Genomic DNA, 16,403 nt, shown 5'->3' on the forward strand with positions numbered 1-16,403 from the left:
TTTAAGCAAGTAAAACCTCGAAGTCATTATTTTCGGTGGGATAATATAAATCTGTGTTCAACTAAATAAATGGAATCAACAGGTGTAAAATTAATACAAAAATATATAAACACAATAAGATTAACCTACCTCTCTGGTTTATTGTCGGGATTGACGTTGGATACAGGATTGGGGGCGGTTTCGTTTTCGTTTGTGTTGTTACAAACTGATAAGACAACCTCTCGAGAGTCGAAGGTATCCACTTCCATATTGTTGCCTTGGTTTTCTGACATTTTTATAAGAAATCCTTATAGAATAGAAGAAAACTCTAGGGTTTCAACGTTGAATATTTGATGATCGTTGGGATATAGAGAGAGAAGAATATGGACAGTTTCTTATGAAAATGAAGAGTGGGATTGTAGCGGAAAATATATGTTTCAATCATCCAAAAATAAGTTATTGAAGCGAAGAATTCTTCGCTCCTAATCGTCTCCTCATAAATAAAATTTTCTTAAAAAATTTTAATTATAAAAATAAATAATTCAAGTGAAGAATTATTCGCTCTAAATCGTATCCTCGTAAATAAAATTTCATAAAGAATTTTAAATATAAAAATAAGTAATTGAAGCGAAAATTTCTTCGCTGCTTGTCATTTCCCTGAGTAAGTGTACTTACATGATAGGTAAATTGTCTTCTCACGGGTGGATTGGGGGTTTTACATGAACTTCAGGTTTAAAATAATTGAAGCGAAGATTTCTGCGCTTTAAAGCGTCTCCTCGTAAATAAAATATTGAAAAATTTTTAAATATAAAAATAAGTAATTGAAGCGAAGATTTCTTCGCTCCAAAGCGTCTCCTCGTAAACAAAAATTTCATAAAAAATTTAAAAATTAAAATGAAGTAAAATAATTGAAGCGAATAATTCTTCGCTTTAAAGCGTCTCCTCATAAATAAAATATTGAATTTTTTTAAAATATAAAAATAAGTAATTGAAGCGAAGATTTCTTCGCTCCAAAGCGTCTTCTCGTAAACAAAAATTTAATAAAAAATTTAGAAATTAAAATGAAGTAAAATAATTGAAGCGAAGAATTTTTCGCTTTAAAGCGTCTCCTCGTAAATAAAATATTGAAATTTTTTAAAATATAAAAATAAGTAATTAAAGCGAAGATTTCTTCGCTCCAAAACGTCTCCTTGTAAACAAAAATTTCATAAAAAATTTAAAAATTAAAATGAAGTAATTGAAGCGAAGATTTCTTCGCTGCATATTATTTTTAATAAATTTAATTAATATTTAATAATCCAAAGTGTCTCCTCGTAAATAAAATTTTATAAATAATTTTAAATATAAAAATAAGTAATTGAAGCGAAGATTTCTTCGCTGCATGTCATTTCCAATAAATTTATTTAATAATTATTAAATAGAAGTATTAAATTCTTGTTAATTTTGGTATTCACATATATGAGTCAGTGTACTTACATGATAGGTAAATTGTCTCACGGGTGGGTTGGGGGTTTTACATGAACGTCAGGTTTAAAATAATTGAAGGGAAGAATGCATCGCTTTGAAGGGTCTCCTCGTACATAAAATTTTGCAATTTTTATAAATATAAAAATAAGTAATTGAAGCGAAGATTTATTCGCTCCTAAGCGTCTCCTCGTAAATAAAAATTTCATAAAAAAATTAAAAATAAAAATGAAGTAAATGAAATGAAGATTTCTTCGTTGCATATTATTTTTAATAAATTTAATTAATATTTAATAAATATAAATAATATATTTATGTTAATTTTGGTATTTACATACATGAGTAAGTGTATTTCCATGATAAGTAAACGGTCTTTTCATGGGTGGGTTGGGGGATTTAAATGAACGTCAGGGCTCCTGGGCGGGGTAAGCTTCGCTCCTTTCGCTTCTCTCCCTTCCTTCTCACATGGCGTCCTAAGAGAAGTTAGCTTTGCTGGTGCATATTAATATTATATTAATTCCTTATGTTAACTGGACATTCCGTTAACGGCGTTTGGGGTGAACCCGGAATGAAACCCGGATTCCGGATTCTCCCTCCCCCTCCCCTATCCAGTTTGATTTATTAATATAATAATAAAACTGCAATTTGATTGGTCCGCAACAGGGGAACACGAGAATCGATAGCAGAAATCCGAATTGACCATAAAAAGCCTTGAAGTGACATGTGAGCCAATGTAATATTCTTCACAAAGTTTTTCTAACAATTATGACATCATTCTTTTTAATAGGATCTGATTTGACATGTGTAACCCTTCTGAAAAACTTTAAATTAGATAACAAAATCTAAGAGAAGTTTTTAGCTTTGTCATTACCTAAATCCATTGTTGCATTAACTACCACTTGATAAGTTCTTATTGGGTTAGATATGCAATTCTAACAAGTTATAACTAAACAAAACTAGAGTACATACATGTGTAATTCATTTTAGTTAGATCAATAATATAGAGAGATTAATTCATTAAAATGTAAAATTAATTAGATGTACTAAAAGCTAAAAGGTGTATTAATGAGTTTATTAAGGACTGATTCAGCTTATTCTCAGCTTATTGATGTCAGATTATCCGACTTATTTTCAGATACGTTTGATATGATCTCAGCTTATTTAATCGTTAAGCTTGAGTATGTTTATACAGTTTATACGCCTAATTTATTTAATAATTAATATCATATATAGATATAATGTTATATATATTTATTAATTTAATTTTAAATATTAATAAATGATTTAAATTAAAAAATGATATATATTTAAAAATAAATTATATTAATATATTAATTTTTATAAATTTTTATTAATATATAATTTTAAATATTAATAAATGACTTAAATTAAAAAATTATATATTTTAAAATAAATTATATAAATATATTAATTTTTATAAATATATAATGATAAATATATTTAATATAAATATGATATAAAAAATATATAGGTATAATTTTAAAAATATAATATTTAATAATTTTTTTTTTATGATGTTGTTTTGGATCACGTTACTTAACACTATTATTTTAATTAGAGATTTCATAAGTTCAATGACAATAATTAATTTAATTATAATTGTTTTATTTTGGTTCATTTCTCATTAGGTTTATATGTCTTATATCTTTTTTATTTACTTAATTTTAATATTAATATAAAATGGTTTATTGGATCATTTTACTATCATTTTAATTAATGAAATTGACTCAGGTCCTTTATTTGATGATCATATAAGTTATAGTAAATAAAGAAAAATAATTTATTAATATTATATATCTTCTACACTTTTTCACAATCCTTTCTAACCCAATTTTTGAATTGTCAATTCATTTTCGAAATCTCACATCCTTTTCGTATTATCATTAATTTCAGTCACGTTTTGATTAATCTTAATTGTAATCGGTACTTTTAATTAATTAACTAAGGATAGTTTTATTTCTGAACTATAATTATAAATAAAAAATTAAAGTATATTTATATTTCATATTTTGTTTAATTATTTTATATATTAAAATACGTATATTATAAATAATAAATAAAAATATATTTAAATGTATGTTTTTTATTATAATAATTTTATATAAATATATAAAAATATTATAAATATATGAAATAGATGAGAGAGAATTAATAAAATGATTAGAAAGAGATTAAATGGATCGGAGAAAATTAAAATGAATAAAATAAATGAGAGAGAATAAATAAAAAAAATATTTAAAAATGATAAGAGAGAAAAATGTTGAGATTATAATCTTAAACGCTAATAAGGGAGATAGAGAGAAAATTAAGTTTAAACGCAAAAGTGTGTTTGATTATAATTTTTGTGTAAGCTTATTACGCAAAGTTACAGTAGCAGCTTATTACGCAAACGCTCATACACGGCTTATAAACGTTGAATCAAACAAGGCCTAAATTTGTAATTTGACATATATAAAGGGGTTTATGATCTCTATAATGAAGAATAATTTTTCTAATTCTATTGTTTCGTTTTCTCTCAAACTTTAAACCCTAAATACAATTTCATAGCATTAGAGCATAGTTATTCATCGAGTTTCGAAGAAGCTTATGATAAAGAAGAGACAACTCCACCGAACAAATAGAACGATTTGGGGAATGCAGAAAAAGACTTGAGAGATTCGACGACTTCAAGAAAATCGTATCAAAAATTTCGGAAGACGAATCAACGAGTTCAAAAGACATAATGACTATAAAGAAAAGGTACGTGACGATCCCATGGTTATTCATAACTCGGACAACCATTGTACAATAATCTGTACAACTATTTTTAATGACACAAATTATATCGGATGGAGTAGTGAGATTTGTCTTGCTTTGGAAGCGAAATCCAAACTTGGATTTATTGATGGCTTGTGTGCAACACCAACAGATCTTAAAACTTTAACAAGATAGAGAAAATTTGATTGTCTAGTAAGACCTTAGATCTTGAATATTGTAACAGATGAAATTAAGAAATTAAGAGTAATTACTCATCTACAACAACTAATATTGATCTATGGGTTGATATCAAAGAAGGATATCAAGAAAATAATAGACCACAAGCATTTCAGATATAGAATACTATCAGCAATTTGAGACAAGGTTCATTGACTTTAGAAAAATATTTCAGCAAGATCAAGAAGCTATGGGATGGGTTAATGATTCTAAAGCCACTTGCCTGTTGTAATTGTGAGCCAAGAGAAAACTATTGCAGTAAGATATCAAAGATGATCATATAATCTGATATTTCCAACAAGCTCACACAATTTCTATTGAGTTTAAATGAATACTATGACAACGTTCAAGACAAAAAATTCTCTAATGAATCCAAAACTAAGTATTAACAAAACTTATTCTATGTTGTTAAGAATTGAAAGACAACGAGAAGTTCAAAGTCTCATGATAGAGAAGAATGAAAATTTTGATATGCTAATGAGAGACACTACCGATCAACATCAAAAGGAATCAAAATAATTCAAAAGGGAAAAGAATATGACAGAACAATGAAAAAGGGACCAAATCCAACAACAAAGATTTGTTCTACCAATATTGCAAATCAAGCGGATATGTACAAGATGGGTGTTTCAAGATAATTAAATACCCAAACTGGTTCAAAGGACAAAGAGACCTAAGATCAGTTAAGAACTCTGTTAATTTTGTTAATACACTTTTCTCAAACTATGAGGAGAGCTAGAAACTTCGAGTAAATGAAGCAATGCGAACATGATAGCTCTAAAAGATCTTGTCAAGATCTGCCTCTCATAAACAAAAGGAAAAGACACATATTCTGTAGGTATGTCTTCTATACAAGACTACTTTTATACTGGTGCATATAGTTTAAATGTGCATAGTCATAAAGAAAAACCAATTTGGATTATTGATAGTGGAGTAGCTGTCATATATGTACTCATTTGTTATTAATGACAGAGATTAAGAAAATAGTTAACATTCCTTTATTTTTACATGATGGAACAACAAAACATGTTAAACACATGGGTAATAATATTAGACTTTTTTTGGATAATGGAAGGAGAACTAGCATGACACCCTACAGTTATGACCCCAACGATTGGGTAATATTAGACTTACTAACAAATTAAAATTAATTAATTTTCTATATGTACCTGATTTTTTATACAATCTGATATATGAATTAAAACTTGCAAAAAATAGCAATATTATGTACAATTTTTCTCTTTTGGATGTTTATTGTAGGACCCTAAAGGTGGAAACATAGTAGTTACGATACATCTATCTCAAAATCTCTATTTGTTAGAAAATTTAGATACCAAATATGTTACTACTAAGAATAAAATACATAATATTTATGTTGATTTTTAAATAATGCATAGAAGGCTTGGGCATCCTTCTGATATTGCCCTTAAACATTTTCTGATTTTAGTAAAATGAACATTTTCATTGTGATATTTTTCTATTGGCTAAATTACAAAGATTACCTTTTAATATTAGTACATCTAAAACTACACAATATTTTGCACTTATTCATTTGAATATTTGGGGTCCCTATAAAGAAGTTTCACTTAACTTTCATTTTAGGTTAACAATAGTGGATGACTATAGTAGATGCACATAGACATACATGTTAAAAAACAAAGCAATAGTTATTCAAACATTCATATATTTTCATGCCATGATCAAAACAAAATTTAATTCTTCCATTAAAATTGTCCGAACAGACAATGGTAGTGAATTTTTAAGTTATGCATTCCAAACATTTTTTAAAATTCATGATATTTTGTATCAAAAATCTTGCATCTACACTCCACAACAAAATTGGGTGGTAGAACGTAAACATCGACATTTTCTTCAAGTTACACGATCACTAATGTTACAAGCACAAATGTCATTAATTTTTTTTTCATTTTTCAAATTTGATAGCTACATATATAATAAACAGAACTCCTTCAAATGTTGTAAATTGGGAATGTCCATTTTTTCTTCTACTTAGACAAAAACTAGATTACTCTAGTTTAAAAAAATTAGTTGTCTTTGTTATATAAAAATAATACACCACACAAACAAATTTGAACATAGAGGAAGGAAATGTATCTTTCTTGGTTATTCTTCAAGTCAAAAAGAATATGGAGTTTTTGATGTTTCAAATGAAACAATAATTGTATCAAGGGATATTATTTTTCATGAAAACATTTTTCTATTACTCAGAAAGTATAACAAAGAAGACAAATAAGACTATTTTTCTGATTCTGATTCGGATTCAATTTTTTCTACATATATTATGATTCATATCTTATTATTAATGACATTGATGCATCACATATTCCTAAAATTGAAACTGCAGAAATACATATGTTAGATTATGGTGACCTAGATGAGTTTTGATCGGAGTCTAAGCCTAGGCTCACGATATTATAATATAAAATAAAATAAATTCACAATTGTTTGATATTGGGTCCACTAGGCCTAGTTATGTGACATATAAATATATGATCTTAGCTAGATTTTTATTCACAGCACACACTAAAATAATTATTATTATTCTTCGTTCTCTATAAGTTGTAATCTTCTACTTTAACCATAGTGAATTTTCCTCATCTGCCCGTAGTTTTTCTCGTCTTGAATTTCCACGTAAATCTTGTGTTATATATCATACTTTCTTGGTCGATACTTCATCTCTTCTTTATCTTGATTAGTCTCAAATTTATATCCTATTTTTTAAATTAGTATTGGAGCTTTGAGCTTTTTATTATTCTGAGACTATATCTATTTTTGGAGATGTCAAGTATGAAGTACGACATTCTATTATTGGATCACAACACCGGATTCTCTTTATGGCGGATAAAGATGTGAGGTTTAATCACTTAGATGGATTTGGACCTAACTCCATTAGGGTTTGATAAGATGTCCAGTTCGTTGTTAGTAGAAGAGAAAAAGAGAAAGGATCGTAAGGCATTGTCTCATATACATCTATATTTATCGAACAATATTCCACAAGATGTTTTGAAGGAGACGAGTGTTGTTGGGTTATGACTAAATCTAGAACAACTCTGTATGACAAAAAGTCAAGTTGCATTTGATGTAGCGATTACATTTTTATTGTATGTCAGAAGGTATGCCTCTACAATAGCATATATCGGCATTTAAAGAAACTATTGTTGATTTAGAAGCATTGAAAGTCAAGTATGACGATAAAGATTTAGCATTGATTCTTCTGTGTTCGTTGCCCCCATCATATATCAATTTTTGAAATACTATTATATTTAGTCGTGATGTAGTCACTACAACTAATGTTTATGATGCATTATTCTCTAAGGACAAGATGAAACATCTTGGTTAGTCATTCTGATGATCCGACAAATGGTCTTACTTCTTGAAGAAGAACCCAAGAAAAATGTTTAAAAAGTAATTAGAGAGATAGATCGAAGTCAAGAAAACCTTGGAAGACTTGTAATTATTGCAAGAAAGGAGACCACATAAAATCTTAGTGTTGGAAGCTATAAAATAAAGGTAAGAAATATGGTAGTAATTCGCCTGAAAAGTAGGCTGGGAATTTCAGTGAATCTAGTATTGCCAAAACTGAAGACAATGAACTCCTCATGGCTTCTGTTTGCGATGTGAGATCGCAAGATGAATGGATACTCGATTATGGTTGTACGTATCATATGTGCCCCAATCAGGACTAGTTTTCAACATATGATACATTTTCCAGAAGTGTTGTATTAATGGGAAATCGTTCATCTTGTAAGTTCGTAGATGTATGAACAATCAAAATCAAGATGTTTGATGGAGCTACATGGACAATTGGTGATGTAAGACATGTTCTTAATTTGAAGAAAAATTTAATTTTTCTTAGTACTCTCTATTTAAAAGGGTACAAGTACACTGTTGAAGATGGAGTGATGAAGATTAGTAAACGTGGTCTTGTTGTGATGAAGGGTGAAAGAAAATGTAACATATTATATGTTTTGAAAGGCTCTATTATTTTAGGCGATGTTGTTGTCATTTGTCGCAACCTCTTCCTTATCTGATGATGATGTTATAAAGTTGTGGCATATGCGACTTGGTCATGTGAGTGAAAATGGCATGACCAAATTAAGAAAATAAGGACTTCTTAATGGACAAAATATTACCAAATTAATGTTTTGTGAGCACTATGCTCTCGACAAGAAGAAAAGAATCTGATTCTCTAAAGTCATCCACAATACTAAAGGAACACTTTATTATATCCACTATGACCTATGAGGACCGTCTAGGGTGCCTTATATGGGAGGTGCTTATTATATGATGACGATTATCGGTAATTTCTCGAAAAAGTTTGGATTTTCTTTTCAAGCAAAAGATTGATGTGTTCTCCAAGTTTAAGGAGTGGAAGACTATGATTGAGAAATAGATAGAGAAACCAATAAAACATTTACATACTAATAATGGTTTAGAGTTATATTTTTAAGAACTTAATGTTCTATGCAGAACTGAAGGAATCGTAAGGCATCACATAGTGCCTAAGAATCTACAACAGAATGGTGTGGTAGAGAGGATGAATAGAACTTTGATAGAGAATGTGCATTGTATGCTCCTTAATGTTGATTTATCAAAGTCTTTTTGGACTGAAGTTGCAGCTTTAACATGCTTCATCATCAACCGTTTTCCGTCAACTGTAAATAATAATTAGAGTCCACAAGTAGTATGGTATGGTATTTTATAGTTATTCTGATTTGAGAATATTTGGTTGTTCGGCGTATGCTCATGTTGATCAAGGAAAATTGGAAGTTCGATCTGTGAAGTATATTTTTATCGGTTATAAATCTAGTGTAAAGAAGTACAAGCTATGGTGTCCAGAAACTATAAAGGAAATAATTAGTCGAGATGTTACTTTTGATGAAACATCTATGTTACATGCTACATCCTCTATATCTTTTTGCGATAAGATTTAACAAGAATATAACACTTTTGGTAATAATACTCAACAAGAATCTAGTACACATGTGGAGTTTGAGAGCATATCAGAATTGGAACTTGTAATACTACCATCAACTACACTAGAGTTGTCTAATACTTCACCACCATTTGCACCACCACAATATTCTATTTCTATTGAATTTCCAAGACATGATAATAGAGCTCCTCGAAGACTCGTTGAAGTTGATTTGGTTATTCATGCATTGAGTGTTGTAGAAGATATTGATTCTTATGAAGAATCTTCTTCATATTCTGATGTAGTCACTTCGGATGACTCTGATAAGTGGATGATTGACATGAAAGAAGAGATGGAATCTCTTCATAAGAATGGTACGTGGAATCTAGTAAAATTACTTGTTGGAAAGAAGGTTATTCGTTGTAAGTGGGTGTATAAAAGAAATGAAGGTACATATAGTATTGAAGATACGAGGCTTAAAGGGAGACTGGTTGCGAAAGATTATAGTCAAATTCCAGGGATTTATTTTACTGACATGTTTTCTCCGTTTGTGAAACATACTTCGATTCGAGCATTACTTGGCATCGTGGCAATGCATAATTTTGAGCTTAAGCAGTTATATGTGAAGAACACATTTCTACATGGAGATCTAGATAAGGACATCTATATGTAACAACCTGAGGGATTTACAGTCTTAGAAAAAGAATACTGCATATGTTATTTGAAGAAATCTATCTATGGTTTAAAACAATCTCCAGGGTTGTGGTATACAAGATATGATTCTTTTATGATCACCCATAAATTCAAAAGAAGTGATTTTGATAGTTGTGTCAATTTTAAAATTTGTAACGATGAATCGTTTGTTTATCTCATCCTATGCGTTGATGATATGATGATAGCGGCTAATGATCATAAGGATATAAAGAAGGTAAAGATGCAACTTGGTAGATAGTTTGATATGAAGGATTTAGGAGCTGCAAAAAAAATCTCGGAATGGAGATTTCTAGAGATACAGCAGCTAGAAATTTAATATTGAGAAAGTCCTTCGTCAGTTTAATATGAATAATGCTAGTCCCGTGAGTTATCCATTAACAACTCTTAGTCTAATGAGGATATCAAATACATGTCATAAGTTCCATATTCTAGTACAGTTGGATCACTTATGTATGCAATGGTTTGTACTCGACCAAATTTGACATATTCAGTAAGTGCAGTTAGTAGATATCTAGTAAATCCATATAAAAAAATATTGGAAAGCAGTTTAGTGGATCATACGTTATTTGTAAGTTTCAACGGATGTTCACCTACAGTTTGGTAAGACTAGATATGGAGTTTTCGGTTATGTTGACTCAGATTATGCTAGCGATCTTGATAGAAGAAGGTCGTTTACAGGTTTTGTTTTCTTTATCGGCGGTTATGCGATTAGTTGGAAAGCTACTCTACAAGTACAGTCGCGTTGTCCACTACAGAGGTAAAATAATGGCCATTACAGAAGCTTGTAAAGTAGTTATTTGGATGAGAATAATATTTGGGGAACTCAAGAAGGATTTAAAAATGACGACAGTCTTTTGTGATAGTCAAAGTGTTATTTTTCTGACAAAAGATCATATGTTTCATGAAAGAACTAAGCACATTAATGTACAATATCATTTTATACGTGATGTTATTGCTCGTGGTGATATTGATGTGAGTAAAATTAGTATTGTTGATAATCATGCTGATATGATGACGAAGGCGATTCCCATTGCTAAGTTTGAGCATTGCTCGAACTTAGTTGGTCTTGGTTGTTTAAGCCCATAGAGCTTTTGGAAGAGGTGGAGACTATTATGGTTATTGTCTGTATTTTAAAGATCAGTTTTTCGTTTGACATACCGGATTAGTGTCAAGGTGGAGATTACTATATTATGGTGACCCGTATGGGTTTTGATCGGGACCTTCTAGGCTCACGATATAATAATATAATATAAAATAAAATAAATTATAACTGTTTGATATTTGGCCCACTAGGCCTAGTTATGTGACCTTTAAATATATGGTTTTAGGGCTTGTCCTAAATAAGATTATTTGGATTATTTTGGTTAAAGTGACAGAAAAACATGTATGAAATATGAATAAGTTTATTTGGGTAGAATGGGTTTTGGGACATTTAAGTCCCCATTGTTGTTAAAAATTACGGAACGTGCCACTAGATAATAGGGTTTAATAATTTAAAATTTAGAAAAATTAGTAAGGGTAAAATAGTATTTTAAATAGAGGAATGAAGTGATTAAAAAATTCAAGTGATAGCGAGGATGAGAGAGAAAAAATCAAATTTAATTAAAAAAAATTAGGACAGACCCTCTCACAACACACACATAATATTTTCCATTATTCTTCTTTCTCTCTAAGTTGTAATCTTCTACTTTAACTAGGGGTGGGAAAAATTACCGATATTATAGTTATATCGAAAATACTGTACTGTAATTTATCAAAAATATCGATATTTTAGGTATACTGAAAAAAATGTAAGGTATGATATCGTTACCGAAATTATTTGTAAGGTAAAAGTATGAGATTTTCAAAATTTTGGGTATATCGAGGTATACCGAAACACCGAAATAATATTTATAAATTAAAAAATATATATTATATAATATTTACAAGGAAATAAATAAACTTGATATTAATTTAATTAAAAAATCATAATTTTTGGAAATCAAATAAAAATATAATTATATTGTAATATATTTCAATATATGCAATCTCTTGAAATTATATTTTATAAGAATTCAACTTATGGAAAGATCCTACCGATGATGAACTTGAATTGTTCAAAGAAATTGAAGAAATTGAAACGAGTGAGTTTTTATTTATTAATTAAGTCTAAATTAACTAATATTTATTATCATTATCTAATTTGAATTGTTTTATCAATTTATAAAATCAAATTACAGATGCAACTGAAGACCGTTCTGAATCTCACTCTCTCGCCTCCACTTTAGTCTAACTTGAAGATTATAATATTTTTGTAATTAATTTTAATTATTAACATTTGCTAGTTTTTAAGAATGTTAGATTTTATAAACAATATTTATTTTATCATAAATATCTTTAATTTTTTGTTTTGTGTAACGTTTATGTATTAATCATATTAAATTATTTTTTGTTTAAGTTAATATGTTTTTTAGGTATCAAAGGTATATACCGATACCGTACCGAAAGCAATGTATACCAAAATCAAAGTAAGGTAAATGTATGGATTTTTCTATACCGAAGTTTTAGGTAAGGTATAAGGTATGAATAAAAAATTAAGGTATACCGTACCGACCCACCCCTAACTTTAACTATAGTGAATTTTCCTCCTCTTCCCGTGGTTTTCCCGTCTTGAGTTTCCACGTAAATTTGTATTATATATTGTGCTTTCTTGGTTGATACTTTATCTATTCTTTATTTTGATTAGTCTCAGATTCATATCATGTTTTTCAATAACATATAAATCTGTTTCAAAACACAAATCAAAAAATTATCAAATTATATTGTCAACGCAAATCATGCCATAAACAATTGCATTGGCATATCATACCCACCAAAAACCTTTCCATATGTATCAAATTATGTAAATGATGAATACCTAGAATTTCTAGAAAATATTTCTACTATTAAAAACCAAAGTCATTTAAAAAACGTCTAAAATAAAACATTAGAAAGATGCTATGTGTTAAAATAAAGAGAAGGAGATTGTATTGAATGATATAATTTGAGTTACATAAGTTGTGTCTATTATATAGATATTACAATATACTTATAAGGAAACTAATATAATAATATAATATAATAATGATATAATACAATTTATATAATATTGTGATAATATCTTACATATATATTATCTTATATTCCAACTATGAATGAAGAACTTACTGCTTTAAAAAATAATAAAATATGGAATTTAATCTCACTTCTAAATGAAAAGAAACCTATTGGTTACAGGTGTGTTTACAAAACAAAGTTGAATATGAATAGAACAGTGGCACAATACAAAGTGATGCTATTTACAAAGGGTTACAACCAAAATAATGGAAATGATTTGTATTAAAGCTTCTCTCTCGTTGTCAAAATTGTTACGGTAAGATTATTTCTTGCTTTAACTTCAACTAACAACTTGTTTTTTACAACAATTCGACGTAAATAACGCATTCCTACATGGTAATCTTGAAGAAGATGTATATATGCATCCTCTTGAAGGATTCACTAAAGGAACAACCGGCCAGGTTTGTCGTCTCACTAAAAGTGCTTATAGTTTAAAACAAGCCTCAAGACAATGAAATCTTCAATTTCCTAATCGTTTACTTGAATATGGATTTATAAATTCTATTAACGACAATTGTCTTTTCATACTAAAAACATAAAACAGTTTTACTGCATTATTAGTTTATGTTGATGACATATTTTAACTGTATGAGATAATATGAAAATTATTCAAGATGTTAAATTTTTTTTATTGATCAAAAGTTTTCAATTAAAGATTTAAGAACTACTAAATATTTCTTGGGTCATGAATTAAAACGAATTTGCGATGGTTTATATGTAAATCAACACAAATATGTTCTCAATATTTTGGTTGACACATGTTTAACTGGTTGTAAACTAGCAAATGTTTCTATGTCAAAAGTGATTAAACTTAACGATAAAAATAGTCCTACTATGTCGGAACCAGAAAAATTTATAACATTGGATGGACGACTAATATATTTGAATTTTTCTCGTACTGATATTGGCTTTGGCGTACAACAACTAAGTCAATACATGCATAAACCCCAGCCTTTTAATACATTGGGATGCTACACTTTAGGTTGTTCGTTACTTGAAGGGTACTCCATCACTAGGGTTATTTTACTCTTGTGTTTCTAATGGTCTACATGAGAGTTTTCAGATGCCGATTGGGCAACCTGCTCTGATAGTCGACGATCCGTTATAGAATATTGTGTTAAATGCGGAGATGCTCTAGTTTCTTGGAAAATAAAGAAACAAAATACTAAATCTAGATCTTCCGCTGAAGCTGAATATCGAAGCATGGCTACTATAGTTTGTGAACATATTCCTGTTCAACTGCCAATTCCTTTAATATGTGACAATCAAGATGCAATTCATATTGCCGAAAATCTTGTCTTTCACAAAAGAACGAAACATTTGGATATCGACTGTCACATTGTTCGCGACATCTTCAAACAAGGATTTATTCTACCACAACACGTCTATTCTAAATCACAAGAGGCTGACATTTTTATAAAACTTTGGGATCGTGGACTATTTTATAATCTTCGAGACAAGATGAATCTTAAACATTGAGGAAGGGATATAAGAATGTAGAATTAAATAGATGTATTAAAAGCTAAAGGGGTTAGTTGTAGAAATGAGTTTATTAAGGATTAAATTTGTAATTTGACAAATATAAAAGGGTTTAGTTATGACCTCTGTAATGAAGAATGTTTTTTTCTTTTAATTATATTGTTTTGTTTTTTTCTCAAGAAACCCAAAATAGAATTTCAAGATCTTGCAAGATCTCAAGAAAATGAAGAAAAATACTAATAAAATTATCAGTCATAAATAAAAATGGAATAAGTAAATAAAATGCATGTCATGACTTAATTATTTAGTTAATCATTTATATGATTTGAATGAATGAAACATACGGTCGAATTCTCCTTCCAATGGACCAACTCTAACCGTGTCTCTATCCAAATGAATGAATCTCGACCATAGGCTATAAATATATATATATATATATATATATATATATATATATATATATATATATATATATATATATATATATATATATATATATATATATATATATATAAATATATATATATATATATATTACAATTTATATTGAATTATTTAAAATTATTTTGATAAAAAGATATTAGATATATAAAGTACATGATAATAATAAAAAAAAGTATTTTAATTAATAATTATAAAAATATAATTGATTAAAAGATATAAAAATAATATGATAAATTATTTTAAATTAATCTAAAATAAACATATATAACCAAAACAAAAATTTAAAATAACCTTCAACCTAACAAGAGATTGAATTGACCAAATTTACTTACTCTTCCTAATTAAGTGAATATATATATATAATTATTAAGTGTTAATAGAATTGAAATGAGTCCCAATTTTGTATAAGTGGCCTATATTGTTGCCTTTTATATTTCAATATGTTTATTGATTATATTTATTATTTTATATATTTTGTTTTTCTTTTGTAAAAATAATCATTTATCAATATTAATCAAAACACTTACAATTTAGAAACAAAATGTATCTAAGCTATGTACGACACATATGAAAAATTATTGATAAGGAAGACTAGTATATAATTATTATTTTTCATTAAAAAATACTTTAATTAAATTCGAAATATTTTATTTATTTTAATCAAAATATAATTACTTGAACTTTTTTAATGAATTAAATATATTAAACAACTTTTAATAATTACTAAAGTCTAACTCGTTTGAATCAAGTTGACATACAAAATAAGTTATTTTCAAATAAATCAATTAAATTCTCTAATATAATGCGACTATTTTTAAGGTAAACATAACAAAATAATAATAATTGTCTCTAATCCTAATAGGGAAATTATAATACTCAAATTGACTTTAAATTTTCCCAAAAAAAACAATAATTTAACAACTGGCCGAGGGGAATAATATTCTTTTTAAGCCCTGTTTGATCTAAGTTTTTTTTAATAATATTATATTTTATAAAATAATTCTTATTTGATTTTAAAATAGATTACTTATACAAAATGATAAATTATATATATATATATATTAAATATTATAGAAAAATTAGTGATAACAAGATATGAATATCTCAGCCTTTAAGGTCTGAGTTCGAACTAGGGATGGCAATGGGGCGGTTCGGGACGGGGAATGCAATTACCATCCCCGCCCCATTTGGTTTTTTTCAGTTTTGAAGAATCCCGGGACACCGTTTATAATTTTTATTTAAAAAATAAATAAAAATT

The sequence above is a fragment of the Impatiens glandulifera genome, chromosome 1, assembly GCF_907164915.1.
Source record: "Impatiens glandulifera chromosome 1, dImpGla2.1, whole genome shotgun sequence".
Taxonomy (NCBI): domain Eukaryota; kingdom Viridiplantae; phylum Streptophyta; class Magnoliopsida; order Ericales; family Balsaminaceae; genus Impatiens; species Impatiens glandulifera.